The sequence below is a fragment of the Otolemur garnettii genome, unplaced genomic scaffold (genome assembly GCF_000181295.1).
Source record: "Otolemur garnettii isolate 467f Iridium unplaced genomic scaffold, OtoGar3 scaffold00368, whole genome shotgun sequence".
NCBI lineage: Eukaryota > Metazoa > Chordata > Mammalia > Primates > Galagidae > Otolemur > Otolemur garnettii.
The window spans coordinates 59,920-76,961 of NW_003852763.1; the positions used below are offsets into that span (position 1 = coordinate 59,920).

At 41.6% G+C, this 17,042-nt stretch overlaps 2 pseudogenes; both read right to left on the bottom strand.

Moving 5' to 3' along the window:
* Positions 1 to 3,279: 3,279 nt before the first annotated feature.
* Positions 3,280 to 3,838, bottom strand: LOC100948074 (annotated as a pseudogene).
* Positions 3,839 to 14,652: 10,814 nt separating this feature from the next.
* On the bottom strand, positions 14,653 to 15,069 carry LOC105888395 (annotated as a pseudogene).
* Between the last annotated feature and the right edge of the window lie 1,973 nt (positions 15,070 to 17,042).

Sequence of the window (17,042 nt, forward strand, 5' to 3'; positions counted from 1 at the left end):
ACCAAACTGGTGGGGCAGTGTTCCTGACTAGGGTTACATTCAGAACTATAGTTGCTCTCCATCATGCAGATCACAAGCTTCAAGCCACAGGAAATTTATCAGCTGAGAAGACACTTTACAATAGTGGAAGAGGGAAGCACAGGCAGACCAGCATCACCTCTGAAGGCAGGACAGGGACATGGGAGAGCTCATTGCAAACCAAGTATCACAACTCTGGTCTAGAAAATTGTCTCAGTTTCAAGGTCAAAGACTGCCCTCTCATGCAATACCCTTCCACCATATCAACAACTGGCAGGTAAATTTAAAATTAGAATGTTCCTAGGAGAGAAGAAATACACAGTCTCCAGGAAAACATAAGTTAAATGCAAAGCCTGGCAGGAAACACCAATAGAGGATCCCGGAGGAATCTAAAGTCTGTGCTCATGGCAGAGATAACCTCCAACATGAGCAGCCACTGCATTGAACACAGGACATGCAGACTGAGAAGCTTCACAACTTCCACAGTGAATGCCTACAAAGGACAGGATGTATCATGTACAGGAGGAAATGTACATAAAATAAGAAGTCAAGCAACTATCAAACCCGACATGTCTAGCTTAGAGGGAAAACATAAAGTATATCATTACAAATTTAACAATTTACACTAAGAGACCACCAGGATGGCTGAGTAGAGACACCATTAATCAGATCCTGTACTGAAGAGTAGGGGGTCAGACTGAGGAGAGCAGAGAACAATTGTGGACCACTGGAAGAGACAACAGGGAAATGTGAGGACCCCTCTGAGAGGAGCTGTGAAGCTGAGAGAGGAGAATAGAAAAGAGAGGTCTCCAGCATAGACCAAATCCAGGGGACCCAGAGCCTAGGTGAGGGGCTCTCCTCTCCCACCTGGGTGTCTCAGGCTGGCAGCAAACATGGAAGTCTAATTCCATGGTGTGGGGGATGCTACAGGAGAGCAGAGAGCCAGCATTCCTGTGTTTGTGGGAGGGAGATAGCCAGACACCTGGTTCTCCTAGGGAGAGAGGACAAGGGTAGGGCCCTCAAGTGGTTGCTTAGACCAGGGGCAGAGGGAATGTCCTACCAATGTACCAAGTAGAGCTTAGCTGCCAACTTCAAATGGATGTAGCAGACCCTCTAGCCTGGGAACAGGTTCAATAGCCTTTGAGGTGATCCAGAACAGACTTAAGCTTAGTTGTCATGTCATCAGCTTCATTCTGCACTGTGGTCCACACCCCCAATGGGTTCTCAGAGAGCCTCATGGGAGGTGACATGCTCAGTAAGACTCAGGACCAAGCTGATCTGTGAACCATGGGGTAGGCCTGATCCAGACAGTATAAACAGAATGTAAGCTTAAACACAACAAATCCTAAACACCCATCCAAAAGTGGCTGAATCAATTGGGGTTCACAATGCTACAGACACTTGTGTCTGTAGCAGCAATGACACTTATAATGTGTAGCTATGTGCATCAGTCAAGACTCCTGTAAAAAGGCACAAGGAAAATGATCAAAATGAGTTCCTGACCTACACAGGTGGTAGAACTGTGTGATTAAACAGGAATTGTAAAGTTATTGTAAATAGTATCTTAAAATGCACATATATAAAAACAAACATAGTCAGAATGCAGAACCAGATAGGTAATCTTAGCAGGGATATGATGATATTAAGAAATATTCAAATAGAAATGCTCAAAGTAATAAAAAATATTGGAGTAAGAAATAAGCCTTTCACAAGGTCATAAACACAGTGGATTTACCTTACAAAAGAACCTTGCAAATAGGTCTGAAGAATTACAAACATAAAATGCAAAGAGAAGGAGTAGAACATCAACCTGAGAGGGGGAACAGGTTTAACTGGAATCACAAAAGCAAACCTGCCAGGTAAGAAAAATTCATATCGAAGTCACAGTGATCACTAGGCTTCTACATCGTGACAGACATGATAATCACACATCCAAGAATTCCAGAAAACCTCCAGTCAGGTGCGCATATACAGAGACACACACAGCACTGATGCATGCATACACATGTGAAATAACTAAGGTGAATTTCTCCACAGAACACACACATCTTCCATTTTATTATGTGACTTAATTTAAATAATAATTTAGTAATAGTGTGAAATGATGGTCCAAAATTACATTCTTCCATGTGTATGTCTGTATATTCCCACCTCAAAAACTAAATGTATTTACACACACGCGCACACACACACACACACACATATATATATATATTTTTTTTTTTTTAGGTACAACTAAATCTTAATACCACTTTTGCCAAATATCAAATTATAAAGTACAGTAGCATTGTGTGCTAAGCTCTGTGCTGGTTTATTTCCCATTAATGACAGCACCATCCCATCTAAACATGAGGGGTTACAAAAATCTCATACCCCAGCTTCCAGGAGGCTCTGAGGCAAGTCCCATGGTGCACCCCACCTCCTGCAGGACCCCTGCACCCAGCTGAAAGGGCAGCACTGATTCTGGCTATAGGGCACAAGTGCATAGACGTGAGCTCCCTCCTGACCAGCCCACAGTGTGTAGACGACACTCACTCTGCCAGGCCAGGAGAAGCCAGTACTCAGGTGGGCATTGGTTCTCCACTGTTGAAACAAAAGCCATAGTGGAGGTACAGACAGTGGGTCCAGGGTGTTTGGGGAGCCTGGTCAGCTTCAAGAATGAGCCTGGTATCAGTAGGAATAAGGACTAGGGAGGCAATTCACCAGACATTGAGGAGTGACACCGAAGGACCTGGTGACCTCTGGGTGGGTCACAAAGGAGACCAGGAGTTTCAGCAGGAGAGTGAAGAGGAGTAACCACCTGAGGTCACACAGCCAGAGCCAAGTGGGGAGAAAGACACACTGAAATGAGGATTCCTCCCCACACCACTCAGATAAGAGGCAGGAGCTAAATCAAACTCCCAGACACACAGAGTCATCTCAGAGACATGTTTCCTACTGAATGACAAACACAGGGTAGGAAACACAAAACCTTCTCAGACACTACAGTGTGGATGGAAGGAGGATGGTTTCTTGTTGCAAGGATTTTAATGAGAGTCTCTACTAGCAGATAACTGAAAAAAAAGTCTTAAATTTTATTGAAATTAGGTTCCAAGTCATTCCCTTTCAGATGTAAGAAGCCAAGGCCTTACCAGAAATCACTAACAAGTGTGATGATGACAAATGATAGAGAAGACAGGAAACCCCAGGGGCTGGAAGAAAACCTCAGCTTCCCTTTGCACCTGCTCCTAAATTGGAGGATGAGCTCCTCTGGTGGCCACACCCCCCAGGAGGTTCGTGTCTGGGCTCACACTGCCATCGCCTCACTGTGTTTCTTGCACAATAATATATGGCTGTGTCCTCGGTCCTCAGACTGTCCATTTGCAGATACACAGCATTTTTTCCATTGTCTTTGGAGATGGTGAATCGGCCTTTCACAGAGTCTGGGTAGTATGTGCTACCACTATAACTAATGAGTGAGACCCACTCCAGGCCCTTCCCTGAGGCCTGCCGGACCCAGCTGATGTCATAGCTGCTTAATGTGAATCCAGAGATGGTACAGGTGAGTCTCAGGGACCCCCCCGGCTGGACTAAGCCTCCTCCAGACTCCACCAGCTGGACCTCACACTGGACACCTGGAAACACAGAGACACCTGGTCAGAAACCTCCACACACACCTTCTGTTCTTTCTCTCACATCCATTCACTCACTCTGAGTCTCCAGTTCTCCACAAATCACCTTGTAACAGAGCAACAAGAAAAAGCCAGCTCAGCCCAGACTCCATGGTGGGTCGTCTGTGTTCAGTCCTAACCAGCAAGTGGGCAGACCTGGGAGTCCTGGGGCTGGGGCTCCTCTCCCAGATCTGCAGGGTCAGGGCTGGGCTGGTTTTCATGGGCAGAGAGAGGCCCTATTTGCATGTGCTCCTGCTATATAGGAAGTCTGGGGTGGGACGACTGGGGGAGGGCAGGGCTCAGAGCAGGTGAATGTGCAGGGGCAGGAATATGACCTGGGTAACACTTGACAAAATAAAAATTCCTGGGATTGTAATGTGATAAATACCATATGTGAGCCTTATTTCATGTTTGCATATGTGCACAGATCATGTGTTGTAGGTGTCCTTGATTTCTCCATGTTACAAATGTCAGACTCACCTTGGAAGTGTGTACTGGCTCTGTGATGTGTCCAGTATTTCACGTGTGGTCAGAGTGACTTTTTTCATATCTGAGCATGAATTTCTCAGCACTAGACTCCCCTGACCCATGAACCCACTCCAGAATAGAGTGGGGCCTGCCTAGTGAGGGTTGAATAATTCTGTAATGAGAACATTTGTAATTTTGCCACTTTGAGACTTTACCCCCCAAATGGAGAGGATTAGGTTTGATGGAGTTGAATTTTCAGAGATTTGGGTCATTTTTTTCTCTATCACTTCTTTCCTCTCAGTATTTTATTATTATTGTAATTACTTGAATGAGGTACAGTTCATATGGAGTAAACTGCATATATTTAAAGTGTATAAGTTATAAATATTGGCATATCCATAGTCATTATAAAGATAGTGAACAAATAAATTCCTTCAACCTTATCTTCTATTCTTCTATATTTCCTTCTTTCCCTTTTCCTTCTTCTGTTATTTCCCTAGGCAAATATTCATCATTCTTTTTTAATGATTGATTATTTTTCATTAAATCATAACTTTGTACATTGATGCATTTATGGAGTTCAGGGTACTGCTTCAATATACAATGTGAAATGTTTACATTGAACTCATTTCTTAATAGTTTTGAAATATACCATTGTATCAGGCACATTAGGTGAGGTACCTCTGGATACCCTCCCTTCTCCCATATGCCCTCTCCCCCTTCTCATCCCTTCTACTTTATGGAGTATAATTATGTTTTGCCATTCATATGATTGTGTAGGTGGTTATATATTAATTTTATAGTAGTATTGAGTACATTGGATACTTTTTTTTTCATTCTTGAGATACTTTACTAAGAAGAATATGTTCCAGTTCCATCCAGGTAAAAAACATAAAAGATGTGAAGTCTCTTGTCTTTTTATAGCTGCATAGTATTCCATGGTGTACATATACCACAATTTGTTAATCCATTCATGGCACTTGGGCTGTTTCCATGTCTTGGCTATTATAAATTGGGCTGCAATAAACATTCTGGTGCAAATGTCTTTGTTGTAAGATAATTTTTGATCACCTGGATATATACCTAGTAGAGGAATTGCAGGATCAAATGGTGGGTCTACTTTTAGTTCCTTGAGTGTTCTCCAAACTTCTTTCCATAAAGGCCGTATTAGCTTGCATTCCTACCAGGAGTATAGAAGTGTTCTATACTCTCCACATCCATGCCAACATCTGTAGTTTGGGGATTTTGTGATGTAGGCTAATCTTACTGGAGTTAGATGATATCTCAAAGTTTTGATTTGCATTTCTCTGATGATTAAGGATAATGAGCATTTTTTCATATGTTTCTAGCCATGCATCTGTCTTCATCAGAGAAGTTTCTGTTCAAGTCTCTTGCCCACATAGAAATGGGGTTATTTATTCTTTTCTTATTGATTAGTTTGAGTTCTCTGTAGATTCTAGTTATCAGACCTTGTCAGAAGCATAAAGTGCAAAAATCTTCTCCCATTCTGAAGATAGTCTGTTTGCTTTACTTACTGTGCTCTTGGCTGTGCAAAAGCTTTTTAGTTTGATCAGATCCCAATAATGTATTTTTGGTGTTGCTTCAATTGCCCGGGGAGGATCCTCCTCATAAAATATTCTCCCAGGCCGATTTCTTCAAGTGTTTCCCCTACACTTTCTTCTAATATTTTTATAGCTTCATGTCTTAAGTTTAAATCTTTTATCCAATGAGAATCAATTTTTGTTAATGGTGAAAGGTGGAGGTCCAGTTTTAGTCTTTTACAGGTCTCCAGCCAGTTCACCAGCACCATTTGTTAAATAGGGACTCTTTTCCCCACCGAATAGCAAATATTCATCATTCTTATACTACTTTAAGTTAGTTATTATTTTGTACAATTCATGTAAATGGAATACTATAGTTTTTACCCTTATTCCTTTTGCTTATTCACTAAACATATATATGCAAATATATCCATGGAGTCGAGTGCATGAAACAGTCATGAATTCTAATGAGAGTAGTAATATTCCACTGCAGAAATTTAATGCAATTATTGTTTATTTAGCTATTGATCAATATGTAACTTTTACATTTTTAACATATAACTAGTAAGTCTCTCACATCTCCTGAAATTGTACAAGGTGAGAAGAATCTTCTTGTTTTCATCCTTAGAACAACACAAAAACATAGAACTGCAATGTGGGAACATTCCTAATACTTTAGATAATTGAAGTTATAGAACTAACAACAAACCTGACATGTGGGGAGAGACAAGTTCTTGCAGGAATCAACAAGGCCAGGGAGTTATCTGATCTGGGGCAGAGGCTGCCACACACAGTATGGGCTGTGAGAGGATGAAGCTATGAATGTGTCCTTCACTGCTGGGAGCTAAGTGTGGTAAAGACTTGATGGTGGGAAATTCTCTGAGATCACATGCTCAAGGGGGTTTCTGTCCTCTTATCTATTTCCTTTAGAAAAACAACAGTCACAAAAATCTCCCTTTCCCCAAAATTCACTGTGGAAGAGAAAGACAGAGAGCACACACTTCTGATATGCATCTTGACTCACCTCTCTTTTTACCATTATAATATTAAAACATTTAGTTTCAATAAAATTATAAAACCTGGCATCTTAGTGGGCAGTAGACCCCATAGGAACTGGCAGGGACACAGACGTCCCCACCAATGTTATGTTCAAAACTACCCCCCACCTTCCCAGTGGAATAAAGGCCTTAATCTGCAGGGAAGCACATCAGTCTGGAAGCTGAAGATCCTGGTAGAGAAACACTGGGGTTGTGAGAGAGAACTCACAGGAGACACTCTGCCCAGGAAAAGGGGCAGGAGGACATGGACCATCAGCTCACCTGGAGCAGAGATAGCAGTGCCTGGAAGGCAGCACCTAGATCCAGGGTCCCAATGCCTGTCTAGAGTCACAGCTTAGGAGAAGGTCAGAGACTCTGACTTTAGTCCAAGTCCTTCCACACCCTGACAATTGTCAAGTAAGTTTCACACTGGAGTGTATGTGGAAGAGCTGGAACAGACAGAGCCTCTGCAGGAGAGCACAGGGGAGAACATGAAGCCAAGCAGGGAGCAGAGACAAGGTGTCACTGGGGAATCTGAAGTCTCTGATGGTCTCAGAAGAAACAGATTCAACTCTGGTAGCCACTGCAAACTTAGACTTCAGAGCTACTTCTAAGAAGGTTCAGAAGAAGCTATTGGCCAGGGGTCCTCAAACTTTTTAAACAGGGGGCCAGTTCACTGTCCCTCAAACCATTGGAGGGCCAGACTGTGGGCCCTGGGACAAGTTGGCTGCTAAGCAGGACAGGCAGCGGCGGCAAAAACACCCAGTAGGCTGGATAAATGTCCTAGGTGGGCTACATGTGGCCAGTGGGCCATAGTTTGAGGATGCCTTCTATAGACTAAGTGCCAAGCAAACATAGGATATGAGAAACTACGGGCAGAAAATGCCCGTAAAAATAATCCAGTAAACTAACAAGGCAACATCAACTGTCCAGCATAGCATGTCTGGTTATCATAAGATGCATCAGAAAGAAAGACTGAAGCCATAGTAGACAAATGATCTCAATATGACTGTAAGTGACAGAGCACTTAGAGCTATCTAATTACTGAGGATATTTAGTAAAATCTCTACATGAGAACATGGAAAGACTATGAGGTTGGACAGTGACTCTGCTGACAGATGGAAACCTTAAAATCAGATGGGGTTTCTTGATAGTCAAAAGCACTGTGCTCTGCAAAAGAAGGAGTCTTGCTGATGTTCAGGACAACCCATTGAAATTTCCCAGCACTCATATTTTGGTAAGAATGTTAAATCCACTTTTGTCTGATTTCTGAGTTTCCAAAAAAAATTCAGTAGATTTTGAACGTGGACTCAGGCAAAAATATAGCAGCACCTTATTCTCCTCAAAAATGCAACAATAAAAAATGAAAAACAGGTGTCGGGGGAGGGAGATTGAATTATCACCTGTATCTCTGAGAAAGGTAATATTCAGAATAAAATTTACCTGTCCTGATTCTGAGCCCCACAGTCAGACTTGAGTCATTGTCAGCAGAGGGGGCAGTCTGAGCTGTCTGCTCATGGGGCAGCACATGATATATGGAGTGATACTTGGGGTCTCTGCAGGCTCTGAGGTGGGCAGGGCCAGCTCCCACCTCAGACTCAGCAGTTTGGGAAGTCTCTGCTCTTCCTCTGTGTCAGGGTAGCATTTGTGTCTGGAGGTGACCAAACTTACTGTGCTCAAGACCTCTGCACATGGACAGAAACTAATGGATTAGAGAACCAATTGATCTCATTTAATAACTAATGGATTAGAGAACCAATTGATCTCATTTAATAATACCTCATGAACAGCATAAAATTAAGGAAAAATGCACCTGAGGTGAATGTGGAAATTACAGTTTAACTCTGTCAATACCCTTCAAAGTGATCATGGACCTTCCATCAGTGCCAACGTTACTGAACAAGCATGCAAAGCATTACAGATTAGCTGAAAACTACATTCCTCTTATAACTGCACTGGTGAGGCAAATTGAAGAGATGAATCACACTTTACAAAGAAACATTGCCAAAGTATGTCAGGAAACTTATTTGACTGGGAATGAGGTGCTGCCAGTTGCCCTGCTGTGGGTTAGAGTGGCTCCCAAAGGTAGGCTAAATTTGAGCCCCTTCAGAATATTACATTTGAGGCCATTTCTGGTTTCTGCCTTGGTGCAACAACCAACCGACACATGATGAGATTTACCATTGCCAAACGTGTTATGACTCCAGGCACTGTATTGACCTCTGTTCATGAGTCTGCTTCCAGGAGGAACACTCCTCCACAGACAGGGCTGGACCTCCTCTTTGGACAAGAGGTTGGGCATCCCATGGACATGGACAGAACAAGGCCTAAAGATCAACTGTGCCTGGGAACTAAGGCCATTTAAGGTGCTGCTCTCATCCCTACTCCTCAGTTAAACTCTCTGGTTAAAGCTGGGGGTACAGAACACTCAGGTCTAAGAGGCCCATCCGCAGACTCCTGCCATCTCTGGAAGCAGGAGGACCATGGGCTCAGGAGCACAGGAGGACCTGCAGCTGCTCTGTCATGAAGAGGATAAGTGACATGGAAATGACCACTGTTTGCTTGATTTGTCCTTTGGGGTTTTCACCAGACTGGAAAGACAACCCTTTACTTATGATCTTTCACTCTATTGATCCCTTCCTAACCTATCCCACAGCTGATAGGCCTGGGATAGGCCCCTGATGATTGTCCTCAGCCAGGTCATGGCCACTCTGACCCTATGTTTGCTGTTGTGTTCAGTTGTACCCATGTCACCTATTACACATTAGACTTAGAGAAGCCAGTTTATCAGACCACCTGTGCATCCACTGTAACTCTTTCCTCTGAGGCCCCGTGATTCCCTCTTACTTAGGCCCTGGTGGAAAGTAATGATAAGGACCCACAAGCCGACAGGTGCCCTTTCTACTGGCCAAATTTTCTCCCTAATTGGCTCACCTATTCTAGAGACTCAAACTTCAATCTTTTCTAAATCTCCCCCTTTATTTTCAACCGTTAATAAATGATTTAAATCCTCAAATAGGGACAGACAGACAGCTCCCAGAGGTAAATTGTCAATCCCCTCACCCAGACTCCTGATTCAACAAACAGAACTTTATTTTACCAAAATGCTTCTGCAAAACTTCAGATAGGAGCAGATATTGTTTGTGCATCCATGGGAAAATGTTTGTCTATGTGGACAATGGAAGGACTCTTTGGTCAGAAGATTATTTAAATAGAAAGACAGTGGGGAAAGTTGCTGATTGTCAGAAGTTGCCTTTTGGACCATCTCCCTAAAACCGTCCCCGAGAGTAGCCTGAGGCCTTCTGGGGGGAATCCCAGTTGCATGTTTCTTTGGTTATGGCTTCTTAGCTGGGGGTTATAGCTGCCCATCAACGCATATTAAGAGATGCATGTAAACATGTAAACATTTCACTAATAATCTCTTTCTGTCCTTGCTGAATACAACATTATCAGACTCCTTTGTTAAGGTAAACTTGACCCTCACATTACCCTGTACTGGGCCTGCAGAGTAGGGAATCTGTGTGGTCACTTACCCCCTCCTACACTCCTGTTCAGCCCTCCTCCAGTTTAGATCCTGTATTGATACAATCAGACGACAGGGAACTTGCCTTCAACAGACCTCAAAGCACCAGGGCAGGTTTAGTCTGGGATCCTTCAGAGGCTGGCTCCTAGATGTATTTCCTTGGATTCCTATTACATGTAGAATTCCTTCACTCATGGGAGACATTCCTCAGTTAGGCCTTCCCGTTTCTTCTCTGGACATGATGACCTTCATACTAGCAAAACTCATGTGTTATGACCAATAGTTATGCAAGGCTGCCTGAAACTGTCAGAGGAAGAGAAGAGACACCTGCGACTGTTGCTCTTAAAGGACACAAAAGTATATTCTCCTAACGAGGTCAAAGGCTTTTCTTCCATAGTCTGCTCCTGCTTATATTAGGGAGTGGCCAGCTAAGAGATGATGTCTTTCTGTCTCCAGACCCACAAGTTGGTGGGAAAATCTCTGGTCATGGGGCAATGGTGAGACTATAATGGGCTTATCCTGACTGGATCCACTTTTCCTCTGACCCCTGTGGATATAGCTTTCAGGTTAAAGCTTTTGCTGAGATCTTCACATAGACCAGCTAATGATAGATGGAATCGAGATTGTAATTCAACTTTGAAAAATAAGTGATAAAGCCCAGGCCCGAAGCTAATTCCTGATGAAATAAGAAAACTGTACACACAAGTAACAGTCTCATGGTAAAGGCTTACAGGAATACTGTCATCTAGACTACATCACTCACTGTCAACTGAGCAAAATCAACTGAGTCTCACAACATTCTCAGACTCTTGCTGGCAGACAGATGTCTGTGGCTGTCAGTCATCCCTTTACCTCAATTTCTTCTTACCCCATTTTCTCCTCAGGACACTGTTCTTGGTGACAACTGTAGTGTTATTTTGACCAATAAAATGATTTTTCTGACTTTTGTGCAAGTGGAAAATATTCCGTATGTTACCAAACCATAAATACTGTATTGTTTTAGAGACGTCAACTGTTGGAACAGGATTATAACTGCAGAGAATTTCCCCATAAGAAACTATTCCATGGAGAGGAAGCCTCAGACCCTGGCAGGAAACCAGCTCTTAATCACCACCTGCACCTGCCCTGGGCTGAGTCTTTGTTTTGTGGGTCTTGGGCACCCTCTGGTGGCCTCCTGTGCACTCAGGAGGTTTGTGTCTGGGCTCACACTGCTGTCCCCTCACTGTGTCCCTCATGCAGTAATACACGGCTGTGTCGTCGGTTTCAGGCTGTTCATCTGCAGATGGGCAACGCTGTTGGAATCATCTCTTGAGATGGTGACTCTGCCTTTCACGGATGCGGCATATTGAGTGGTTCCACCATTAGCTTTGTTTCTAATAAAACCAACCCACTCCAGCCCCTTCCCTGAAGCCTAGCAGACCCAGTGCATGTTGTAATCAGTGAAGGTGAATCCAGAGACTGCACAGGAGTCTCAGGGACCCCCAGGCTGGACCAAGCCTCCCCCAGACTCCACCAGCTGCACTTCACATTGGACACCTGCAAACACAGACACACCTGGTCAGAAACATCCTCACACACACTCTTTTCTCTCTCTCACATCCACTCACACACTCCGAGTCTCCAGTTCTCCATGAATCACCTTGTAACAGAGCAACGAGGAGAAACCAACTCAGCCCAGACTCCATGGTGGGTTGTCTGTGTTCAGTCCTGACCAGCGAGTGGGCAGATCTGGGAGTTCCAGGGCTGCGGCTCCTCTCCCAGAGCTGCAGAGTCAGGGCTAGGCTGGTTTTCATGAGCAGAGGGAGGCCCTATTTTCATGTCCTACTGCTATATAGGAGATCTGGGGTGAGACGCTGAGGGAGGGCAGAGCCCACAGCAGGTGTGGGTGTGCTGGGGCAAATATTTGACCATTGTAGGATTTGGAAAGTTGTGATTGATTATTATGAGACTGAGCTGTGATGGAAGCATAGCATACCTTACATGTTTATTTTGAATATTTTTACTTTTTTGTTATTAAATCATAGCTGTGTACAATATGCATTTATGGGATACAATGTGCTGGTTTTATAGACAATTTGAAATACATACAATAAACTGGTTAACATTGCCTTCAGTGCACTTTCTTAATTATTGTAGATTTGACATGTACCCTTGTAAAATGCAAGGTGTGGTCGGACCAATTACCCTCCCTCCAGCCATCCTCCCTTCTCCCCTTCCCTCCCACTTCTCTTTACCCTTCATCTTTGACTGTAGTTGGATTATAGCTTTCATATGAAAGTATGAGTGATTAAATATTGGTTTCATAGTAGAACTGAGTACATTGGATACTTTTTCTTCCATTCTTGGGATACTTTACTAAGAAGAATATGTTCCACTTATATCCATGTAAACATGTATATCACAATTTATTAATCCATTTATGGATCATTGGGCACTTGGGCTTCTTCCATGACTTGGCAATTATGAATTGGGCTGCAATAAACATTCTGGGGCAAATATCTTTGTTATAAAGTGATTTTTGGTCTTCTGGATATATACCTAGTAGTGTAATTGCAGGATGGAATGGCAGGTCTATTTTTAGATCCCTAAGTGATCTATAAACTTCTTTTCAAAACGAACATATTAGTTTGCATTCCCACTAGCAGCGCAGAAGAGTTCCCTTTTCTGCATATCTAGACCAACATCTATAATTTTTGTATTTTGTGATGTGGGATAACTTTACTAAAAAGCTTCTGCAAAACCAAGAGCATAGTACGTAAAGTAAGCAGACAGCCCTCAGGATGGGAGAAGGTATTTGTAGGTTATGTCTCTGGCAAAGGTTTGATAACCAGAATCCACAGAGACCTCAAATGTATTAGCAAGAAAAGAACAAGTGATCCCATCTCTTTGTGGGCAAGAGATTTTAGTAGAGACTTCCCTGAAGAACATAGTTCTATGGCCTACAGACACATGAAAAAATACTCATCATCCTTAATCATCAGAGAAATGCAAATCAAAACTACCTTGAGATATCATCTAACTCCAGTAAGAATATTTTTACGTTTTAAAGTAGTTTTATCCAGGTATAATTGGTGAACAAATATTGCCTCTGTTTGATAAAAGCTTATTTCAGATAACATTTATTTTGCATATGCAGAGGAAGCACAGTATGTACTGTCAGATGTTTTCTATGTGCAGATGCACAGTTTCAAAGAGAGACTCATATCGTCTTTCTGTGTTCACAGCTCTCATCTGGGTGGAATGAGCCCTATATCTGGGTCTGTGCTTCTCATGCCTGGACCAAAATGCTCACTGAACCCAACCACCCCAGGACTGACTGAGTGATTATACATGCAGACCCTCTTACTTTTATGGGAATGTGGCTTGAGGTCTATTGACTCCTGTTATTACCTTATGAGTGTGAAGAGAAGCAGAATTAAACAGGTGTATTCTCATGTATTGCAGACCTTTCTCATGTTATTATCTGTCTTTCCCTTTATTCTCTTGGTTAAAATTATGCATTTGTTTATTTTCAATCCCTTTGCTGAGGAATTCAGGCACATTCTAAACATCACAGGAGTAAAATGATAGTTTATTAAGTGTTACCAGGTGTGCATAGTCAAGATGATGAACAAAAGAAAATTTCCCTTAGAAGTTTCCTCTTGTTTCTGTGCAGTTCTTCCCTCCAGGTACGCTCCTTCTCCCACAAGTGCCAAATCAATGCCTCATCTTAGTAGGATTATTATTTTATTTTATTTGCATGTGAGAAATGCATTCTAATTTTTATTTGAAAACAACTTAAATTTTGAGACAAATTATTTTAATATATAAATTTGATTTTGTTTTTATACAGAATATAAAGATCTCTCTCTTTAATCTTCCATGAGAAGAGTATCACAAGCCTGAAGGAAGATCCCTTCTGCACCCAAGTTGTTTATTGTATGTGCAGTATTGGAAACCAGTGGTGTAGTACTCCTATACATGAATTAGGTCAAGTGACATCTCATATTAAAAGAGAGAAAGAGAAATATCCTATTTAATCAGATTCAATAAGCAAGCATGACACAAAAACTATGTAAATAAGACCAAGTCAGTAACTTTAGTTAGAACACTTCAGATTGCATTGGAATAACAAGTTTGTGAGGGTATCATGTGCACCACATTAAAACAGCAAGAAAGAGCTATTTATATAGAAAGACTGGAAGAAGAGGTTTTCACTAAAGCAAATTAACTTCTTGTCAACTGCCAAAACAAAACAGAGCATGTAAGTGTTAGTATACCGGAGGCATGGTATACCAGTTTCTGGGCAGCATTCTAAAAGTTAGGTAAAACTTCTTCACTGGCGCAGATGTATCATTAATAGTCACATTTTGTCCCTTCTTGCCAAATTTCAGGCATGTTTTATTTTAGATGGAGTACAGCTTTTATCTATTATTTCATTCTGTAAAATCATGTGGAGACAACATTCATTCTGTGCCAGAGGATGACCAGCGACCTTGTTTCTTTTCCTCAATAAAACATCAAATATTCCATCATATCCTCTAAAAGGAAGCTGACTCAAACATGCTTACCCAGGAAGCGGGGAAACTACAACCTTGCTTTCTCTTTCTAATTCACTTCTCAGTCCTTCAAAGTCACTGTATCTTCTTCTCACAGAAGATTCATTCCTTCAGCTTGAAAATAGGAAGATTTGTCTTGACCCTGATCTCCTAGGTGGTGAAGCGGCCCTGGCCGACCCCGACCATCTGCGGGTTGCTCATATCCATCTCAAGGAAGTTGCTGGGTGGCCCGTAGGCATCATTCAGGTTCTGTGGCTTGGTAATCAGGCACTCGGTGTCCGCCAAGGTCTCCATATTTCTCTGTAGCCACCGCCGCGGCCACGGACTCCCTCCACCCCTCCCCCTTCCTCCAACAACACCACCACCCCACCACCCCACCACCTCTGCTCTCTGCCTGGACAGGATTATTTTCCTCATTCTAATATACAAGTAATGGTAGGTCATCGATGCTTAAACATACATTCCACTAATGAAAAATCGAGTTGGAGATATACATACATATGTATATGTATATACATATATACATATATATGTTCATATGTGCATATATGCACATATATATTTAGATTAAGTTGACGTAAAGTTATTTGCCCATTTCTTACTGAATTCAGTGGTATATTTTCTGCAGTTGCAAATTAGGTTGTATATTAATAATAAAAGACCTTTATCACATGTGTGATTTGAAGTCATAGTTTCCTCATAGTCATATGAGTTGTCATTACACTTGGTTCAAATGGCAGAGATGAAAAATACTGTCCTCAATGTACTTATTTATAGACAGGACATGGCTTAGGAAAAATACCTCTGAACTTAAGAATATATGAATACAATTCTCTAAAACTAGAATGAAGAAAAGAGAAAATAATAGCATATGCACATACACAAAACATCAATTCACCAAGAGTACAGACTATCATGTCGGATCTATTAAGTATAGAGTATAAATGTCTTAGCACAATAATTAACTAAATGAGGTGAGGGATATATTAACCCTTATGATATAAGCATTCCAAATTGTATATAAAATCAGCACATTGTACCCCATAAATGCATTAATGTAAATATGATCTCTTTATGATTTAATAAAAAAATATAAAAAACAGAGTATATCCAAAGATTGTGGAAAAATTATAAAAGGTGTAACCTGCATATAAGTGGAATACTTAAAGTAGTATTATGATTAGAGAGAGGAGAAGAGAAAATATTTCCAATAATAATAATCAGGAATTTACCCAAATGAATGCCAAGCACCAAAACAAGGAATCAGGAATCTCACAGAACCTGAACAATGGGAATATCAGACCTAGAAAAGTCATGTTCAAGTATAGAAAACAAAATATTAAGAAAAAACCTTGGAAAACATCTAGGAGGGATTGGTGGGAGACATCGTATGCATGGAGGAACAAAGATAATAATGACTTCTCAGAAAATATACAAGAATTAAGAGAATGGGTTGAAATATTTAGAGTGAAGATAAAAGTTACAATTCTGTGCCCTGCAATAATCTGAAGTATAAGTACAAATTTTCTCAGACAGCAAAGATTGAGGGAATTTGTTGCCAGTAGATGTACCTTGAAGTGCCTTGAAGAAATGTTAGAAAAAGTGTTCTAAAAAGCAGAAAAAAATAGGTCTCATAGAAATGTACATATATATAAGGAAATAAAGCACATCACAGAAATAGAAGTAAAGAAAATAAATTATTTTCTAATAAATTGATCAGAAATAGCAGGTCGTACATAATTGTCATACCAAAACACTTATATAGTTTGTGTGTGTGTGAAATGAATGACTAAGATAATTAGGCAATTGTTGGGACAAAATAGGATTGCTTTGTCATTAGAAGGTACTAGTACTACCTGTAAAGGAGCATCGAGTTGTCTAAAAACAATCCCAATGCCCTTAGACACAGGAATGGATTAACAAATAGAATACTATTAAGCCATTAAAAGATAAAGATTTAATATCTTTTGTAACAACTGATGGATTTGAAGAACACCCTCATAAGTACAGGGTCATAAGAGTAGAGACTCCAGGAGTTCAGGAGCTCTTGTGTAGCTCTGGGGGTAAAGGTTCAGGAGGGAATGGTGTGGCCCTGAGGTCTTTCACTCACCCACTCTCTGGATCCAGGATGGGACTGATCAGTGCTCTGAGCACCCTGGGCAGGCAGCCTCAGTGCCCCTTCATTCACCCCCAGTGGCCCCCGTCACCTCTCTGTTTTATTCAAGTGTTTTTTCTGGGACAATGTAGTGGAAGGGAGGGTGTCTCCC